Here is an 8,670-nt window from a genome sequence, read left to right on the forward strand (position 1 = left end):
TATATATATATATATCTTACAGTGATACGACTATTATTTTGTGTCTGAGGCAGTCAACAGTAACAAAGAGTCCAACATTCCCAAGACTTCCTGGAATTCAAACCATTGGTATATTATGAAACTATGTGATGGTTATAAGACAATAAAAAATATTTAGAATATAATTCAGATGAATTGTTTGGACCTACATTTGCAGTGACTGTAATAAATCACTTTTCCCCTCAATCTTAATACAATAATCATTCTTAAATTTTCATATAATTTCTAGCTGTTTTTCTTTATTTTAACCTGTTGGGGAGTACTGACGGCTATAACCGTCATCCTACCTAGTGTATACTAGAGTAAGCAAAATTATCCTTAATGAACCCCAGGGAGTAAAGAAAAAATTGTTGTTGTTTTCATTCAAAATGTTTTGAAACCTTACAAAATATCATAATAATGCATTTTTTGGATCTACAACTTGATAAATTCATACATTTTGTTTTTTTTAGTATTTTACAAACGTATGATAGTGTTCAAAACACGGGTACACACAAAGTGCTAATTGACATTTTGTGCACTCATAAGCAGTTTCTTTCCTTTTATATTCTCTGATTTTATATTCTGTCGCTAGGAACCAGCACTGCACATCAATGATCAATGAATTGCAAGAACCGAGAACAGCCTATAAATGGACGTGGCGCGAGAAAATGACAGAGCATTTGGCGGCAAATCTGTGATTATGTATTCCGTCACTAGGAGCCAGCACCGTACAGCAATAATTACTTTGAACATTTCACAGTTGAAATAGTATGTAAGAACGCCACTAGAGTGCATAAACAGTTGCAATATTGATTGTTTTAGCAACCCCCTCATGGACGGTCATAACCGTCAATACTCTTTTGGGATCAAACGGCTATAACCGTCTGTACTCTTTTAGAACAACTTTCAGCTACTCCTCAACAGGTTAACACCTTTTTACTTTTGGAGTTATTAGCAATGGGGTTGCTATGCTGTGTATCAATAGTACGACTTCCCAAAATCTAAGCATATAACTTTTGTACTTCCAGTACCTTAATCAAACTAATTAAAACAGTCAACATCATAAATATTTGTTTGTTCATAAAAATGTTATCACTTTCTTCAAAATTTAAAATATGATTAATGTCAATATCAAACTTTCACTATTGTCTGACAACAAAGAATCAATCTCCACCCAGGGACCAATCCCAAGTTATTCTACAACTAATAACAACTTTAAAATTACTACATTTTCTACAGAACTATTCATTCCAATTAATTTTAACAAACACCAACTAACACATAGTTTTGCCACTTTACTTACTCTGTCATAATTGCAATTAGCTGATGTCAGAATATGGAATATTGTCAGTATTCAACAAAATAAAACAAGTAAAAAAATTACTTTTGGGTAATGTCAGGAAACAAAGTTCATCCGTTGCTCTCATCACAATATATCATTTGTTGTTAACCTTTGATGACATGATGGATGAGTCTAAATGATTCCCATGTTAATATACAAGGGCTATTCAGAAAGTAAGGAACGTTTCCACCTGACGTTACCAGGCCTGTGCCAATCGCGGACATATTGGTGTGCTTGTGCTCAGCATCTCAGTCACCGTTCTGCCGTGACAACAGGAACATCTCTGCACTGCCCGTTTGTTTTATATTAAAATTTGAAATGTGTGCTGCAATCAAAAATCCCACCAATTGTGAAGTGCAGTCTATGATGATTAGTTTTTTGTTGGCAAAAAACTTAAAACCAATAGAAATTTATTGGGAACTGTGTGAAGTGTACAGAAAAAACATAATGACTGAAAGTTCTGTCAGAAAGTGGTGCATTGCTTAAAAATGACAGTTCATGATCAAGAGAAGTTGACGAAAAGATTCTGTTTCACAATAACTGAGCTTTTTCTATGTTTCACAGACTTTATTGTTTGAAATGTTTCACAGAAGCCAGGCTACCACAAATTTTTGTGCATGATGGGTGCCAAAAATGCTTACAGATCACCATAAAGAACAACACAAATGGGGGCAGATTTGAAGATTTTTAAGGCCTAACACAGTCATTCTGATGCACTACTGAATCAAGTCACAACACGAGATGAAACCTGGGTGAAAAATGTGAGTTGTGAGACAAAATTAAAGTCCATGGAATGGGGGCATACACATTTCCCTAAATAAAAACCAAGGAAATGTTTGCAACTTTGTCGGTATGGAAGATCATGACAACAGTGTTCTGGGACAGGCAAAGTGTTCTTATTAATTTTTTCGAGCGTGGTGCAGCAATAAACTCTTGAGTGGTACTGTCAAGCATTGCAAAACCTTAGGAGAGCTGTCCAAAACAAGCCACGAGGAAAATTGTCATCCAAAATTATTCTTTTGTTTGGCATTGCCCGACCTCTCACAGAAAACTGTACACAAGAACTCTTGAACTCGCTCAACTGCAAAGATTTCTTCATCCTTCCCTATAGTCCTGATCTAGCTCCGAGTGATTTTCACTTTTTCCTGAAAATGAAGACCTGGCTATTAACTCAGTATTTTAAAAGTGCCTGAATTTGTATGGTGATTTTGTAACCAGTGTATTTCAGTCCTTGTTTCACAGTGCTATTTTTACTACTGTACTCTTGCCTGACTTCTGCACAAGTGCGTAGAATGTGCGTTTGTTAAGGAATTTTAACAACCATAACCTTGATATGTTTGAACAATCTCTTGGGAGCATAAACTGGGAGGATGAATTTCAGAAAGTTCGATATTTTTTCTATTTATTCATAGAAAAAATATACAAATGTTTTCCTTTTAAGACTGTTAAATTCAGTGGACAAACAAATAAGAAATCCGTTTCTAAAAATTGGTATACTATAGACATATTCATGAAGAAAAGACATGTAGAAATGTGCTATGACTATCTACCATAAGTAGTTAGTTATGGTCCCAATGCTACAATATTTACATTGATGCTACAAGACGTTTATATCTCAATGCGAAGAATGATTATAAAAAATCTGTTCTTCAGACAAACATTTATCGCTGCTGCTCCAAATCAGTGTAAAAGAGCATGGGAATTAATATCTCATTCTCAACAGAGAACTAAGCCAATGTCGCCTGAAGTCAACCATCTAACTCCTGAGATCTTCAACAATTTCTTTACTTCTTCAGTGGAAGAGGTCCGCAGCTCCACTGGTTCATCTGTTGCAACTGCCATGCTCTACTTGCAGAATATGCCTGGAAATGTTTCAGCTAATTTCAAGCTAAAACAAATGTCTTGTGATGCTGTGATAAAAATAGTGAAAAATCTGAAGCCCAGCAAGTGTAGAGATATCTTTGATATCAGCAGTGATCTGGTAAAAAAAAGTACTGTTAGTAATAGTACAGCCTTTGACAGTCTGCATAAATGAATGTCTTGAGAAGGGCCCTGATGTGCTCAAGTTATCCCCATTTTTAAGAAGGGTGATCTGTCTAGTCCCTCCAGTTATCGACCGATCTCTGTGGTGCCTGTTTTCTCTAAAATTATTCAGAAAGTGGTGATACACCACGTTAATCACTATTTTGAGGCTAATTGATTGTTTTTAGCATCTCAATTTGGCTTCAGGGGTGGCCTGTTGACAGTGGATGTGGTCGTGGGCCTGGTGAAGGCCGTCCTTGGTGGATTTGAAAATCGCGCAAGTACGGTCGCTACCACATCAATCAATCATATTTCTATTGCTTTCAAACAATTTTACATTGTATTTGCAAACGTCAATAAATAAAGCTAAAAATCCTGCAGTTTGCTATTCTAAGATTCATTCACTGCTCGCATACATACATTAAATTACATTCTCCCTTTCATTCATACATGGCATCAGTATCGGTACTAAGTTCGAAAATTTAGTGGTCCCAGCGGCGTAACATGAACTCATCCACAGAGTAAAACACTTCAGACACTAAAAGGTCCCTTAATCGAGCTTTATTCAGGGTTAGGTTGTTGACATTTTTTATGCTCTCAGGGAGATTATTAATTAATCTGACACCAGCTTGTGAAGGAAGTTGTTCACCTCTAGTATCATACCTGTGGACGTCCCTGCCACGCACTAACTCACATCGGAATTGGCAATAAAGAGCTACATCCAAGATATAGAGGCAGGGTCAAGTCAGAAAACCATGCTCCCTGAAAGCATCGCGGCACGACTCTCTAGGATTCAATTTACACATGATTCTGATGACTTTTTTCTGAAGTCTGAAAACTCTGTTGAATCTGATCCTGGCACATCCACCCCAAAGGCGTATGCCGTAGGTCAAATGGGGATATAATAGGCCAAAATAGGCCATCTTTAGAACGTCAAAAGAGCAAACCTGTGCCAAATTCCTCAGGGCAAAAACGCCTGGAGCAACCCTTGCACATACATGCTCAACACGATTGGTCCAAGTTAATCCTCTATCGAGATATATTCCTAGAAATTGAGTAGATTCCACTTCCTCTAAAAGGGTGTCCTCTACCATGACAATGGGTCGAATTTCGTTAACTTGTTGACGGAGACAAAAACTTATATAATTCGTTTTTGTATTATTTGTTTTAAGATTTAAGTCCGAGAAAATAATACTGAATACAAGAATTCAGTTCAACAAAAGTTTCTATTTCCAGAGCGGTATTTGATTTTGCTCTGACGCAGAGAGTTGTGTCATCCGCATATTGGACTATCTTTCCCTTCTAAATTGATAGTCCAAGATCGTTCACATAAACTAAGAACAGTACAGATCCAAGGATAGATCCCTGGGGGACCCCCTTATTCAAAGGAACTCTCTGTGACTGAACATGGGAAATTTCTATAAACTGATATCTGTCACTGAGATACAATTTCAACCACTTCAGTGGCAGACCATGTACCCCATATGATTCCAGTTTTCGCAAAAGAGTAGCATGGTGAACACAATCAAAGGCCTTAGAAAGATCGAGAAATACACCAATTGTGTGCTCCCGACCCTCAAAATCCTCCACGATCGCATCCACAAGGCTTGTGATAGCATCAATTGTTGACATGGTTTTTCGAAATCCAAATTGGCTTGAAGACAATATGTCAGGCCTATTGAAGAAATCCATGAGTCTTGCAAGAAAAAGTTTTTCAAATACTTTACTTAAAACTGGCAGAATTGAAATGGGACGATAGTTATTTGAGAGGCAAGGATCGCCCTTCTTTAAAACTGGAATCACTTTGGCTGTTTTTAGCTGGGCTGGAAACACTCCTATTTCAAAGGACATGTTAAACAGTCTTGTCAGTGGTTTAAATATGTGCTTTAGGCAACGTTTGAGTAGCCACACTGACATGCCATTGATGTCACATGATTTTTTTGTGTTGAATCCCCGTATCACCCCCACCACCTCGTCCTCACTAGCAGGAGAAAGCACCATGGACGATACCGGTCCCCTTATACGAGTAGGTTCCAAACTAGACCGACAGCTGCTCAAAGGCAGGTTCGGCACTGCAGTTGCAAAAAAATTACTAAACTCCATGGCCACTTCTTTAGGGGTCTGTAAAAGTTCATCCCCAACTTTAATTTTTATTGGTTTTGAAAATTTGGAAAAATCTGGTTTTAAATTTGAGTTAATAATTTCCCATGCTACTTTGGATATGCTATCTGCTCTTTTCAGTCTACTGCAATGTCATAATGCTAAAGCTGCTTTTATGACTTTCCTGTAAATTCTCTTATAGCTTTTTAAAAAGGTTTTAAACCGCTCATCTTGAGACTCCCTAAATATGGAGTAGTAAAACTTAAAATTTTTTTCTTGATTTGAGAATGCCCTGGGTAACCCATTGATTTTTTTGAAATTTTATTTTATCCTTGAACATTTTGAATGGGCAAGTGGCGTCAAGATGTGTGGTTATGCAATAACTAAATGAGTTGAATGCCTCATTTGGGGATTTTAAATTGTTGAAGAAAGTCCAGGATTCTTTTGAAAGAGACTGACAGAGACGATCAACATTTCTGGGATGTAGAGACCGTTTGAGTTTTTTAGTTTGGTGTTCTGGCGCAAAATGGTCAGCGATGGCGGTGTCCAATACAGAGACCACAGCAGTTGAAATGTCACACAAGTGGGTAAGTTCACAGCCCACTCTAATCCGAATGAATTCAACACATCTCGAAGCCGCTGGGTCATGGCGTTGGTGTGGTCTAAGACGTTGATATTAAAATCTCCAATTATAATGAAATGCTTAGACTTCAGTTGAAAAAAGGACAAAAGTGATTCAAGTTTTACAAAAAATGTACCGGTGCAGCCTCTAGGGGATCTATACAGTCCGACTATGTTTACCTTTTCAGAGAATTTTAGGGAAACACTTATGCCACTAATTTCAAAGTCCAATTCAGAACTATAGTTTGCTTTAAAAGGCTCGAACTTTAAATAATTTTTTACAAAAATGGCCACACCTCCCCCTTTGAAAAGACCGCAATGAAAAGAGTTTGCCAATTGATAATTGTTAATTTTAAATTGAGAAATTGAATTAATGTTGAAACTTTGCTCTGTAACAACAAAAACATTACGATTCAATTCCTCGCATAGCAGTGACAGTTCACTCACTTTGTTCGTTGCGATCTGGGCATTTTGATGTATCACAGAAAGCTTATTTAAATTAAATTTAGGGTTTGTTAGTTTTGCACGATGCCAATTTTTGTTGTGGTTTACCGATACTGAAACCGAGATGTGTCTACTGGGACTTCTAAAAAAAGATTTGGTCTATGTACAGTCAGTTCATCTTCCTTCTTCATTTTTAATGCGTCCGCATATGAGTCTGTCCCAGGGCACAAGCGCGGGACGTTTTCAACTGGAGGTCCAAAAATGGATGAGAGCTCACCGGAGGAAAGTGGATCGGCAACATCAGTCAACCCAGCAGCAGGAGGCTTCGGATGGAGTTCAGCAGGCACAGGAGGATCATCATATGATCTGACAAAGGAAAATGAAATTGGGAAAATGAATAACGACCTCCTAATCAACATTTTTATACAAGTAGGTCAATTATTTATACTGACAACACAACATTGTTTTGTAATAACTCTAATTTAAGTACTCTTTTTAACCAAATAACCTCAAGGAAAGCAAAAACTGGTTTGATAGCAATGATCTTTTGTTAAATAGTAATAAAACTCAATCTGTTCTTTTCAATCTTACCACTCTAAAACTTCGTTCACAAGATCTAGATAATGTTAAACTGTTAGGAATCAACATTGATTCAAAACTCTCATGGGATACTTACATTCAAGATGTGTGTAGCAGGCTTTCTAGAGTAATATACCTTTTACGCAATTTGAAATAGTATATCCCAAATATGTATTTGAGGATGGCCTATGTTTAATTTTTTCATTGTATAATCTCTTACGGTATAATGCTCTGGGGTTATAGTACCAGTACAAAAAACATTCCGTTACTCCAGAAAAAACCAATCAAAATAATTACTTACTCTAATTATAGAGCTCGCTGCAGACCATTTGTTTATAAGTGAACAAATACCACAGTTTTTAATATGTACATACCGGTATTTTATTGCTTAGTTAGAGTTAAGTTAGGATTGATTCTCCTTGTTTAGGAATGACATTCACAACTACACTAGATACAGATATTTACCTCATGTTAGGCTTAGCGAGACACAAAACTCATATTTTTACGTGTTCAACAAACTTCCTAGAAATGCTTATGATATTGATTTTAAATGTTCTAAAACAAAATTGTACAGTTGGCTACTGAGGAATCCTTTTTACAGTGTAAAAAAGTTTTTGGATCTTTCAAACATGACATTAACTTTAATTGATGACCTTGCCTTATCTGTGATTTAATTTAATTTAATGTTTAATTTGTTTTGCATTTTTTGTATATAATGGATTTTTAAATACTTTTTATCATCATTATACATTACCTTAAATGTAACTTTAAGTGGTAATTAGTTTTGTCTTTCAAATATTGACTAACTTTAATTGTTGTACTTGGCTTTATCTGTGTTACCATTTGTTAATTGTTAGTTTTAATGTTCTGTGAAGAATGGATATTATTACTTGAATTATATTTTAACTTTAAGTAAAGTTATACCAGTAAAGACATAAGTAGTATTTACTATTAGTTGTTTTGTAATGACGTGTGACAATTTGACTTCAACTCTATGAGTTACCAACTTGTTTTTGTTGCAATAAAGACTTTGACTTTGTATACAACATACTGTAGTACAATGTCTTTCTTGTACTTTTTTTACCAACTTGTTTTTGTTGCAATAAAGACTTTGACTTTGTATACAACATACTGTAGTACAATGTCTTTCTTGTACTTTTTTAAATTCCAAAAGGTTCCTTACTTTCTGAATAGCTCTCGTACTATTTTAAAAATAGAAACTGCATCAGATTTAAGTAAGATATAAATATAAGCATATTAGTGATCTCTAAATTCAGATTTTTTATCTATGTTACGAAATGGCCAAGATAACAATTTTACACAAATAAAGTCACTATTTTAAAACATTTTATTGGTTGATACTGGCTAACAATCTTATCCAACGCATATGCAAGTACTAGGTCCATACCAAGTTCAACTGGACCTAATTAGTAATCATGACAGTATGTTGTATCATACCACAATTTTATTTTACTTTCAGAAAACATAAACCAATATTTTAATTTTTGCAAACAACACTTTTTGAACAAAAGTAAACAAGC

The sequence above is a fragment of the Homalodisca vitripennis genome, chromosome 1, assembly GCF_021130785.1.
Source record: "Homalodisca vitripennis isolate AUS2020 chromosome 1, UT_GWSS_2.1, whole genome shotgun sequence".
Lineage (NCBI taxonomy): Eukaryota > Metazoa > Arthropoda > Insecta > Hemiptera > Cicadellidae > Homalodisca > Homalodisca vitripennis.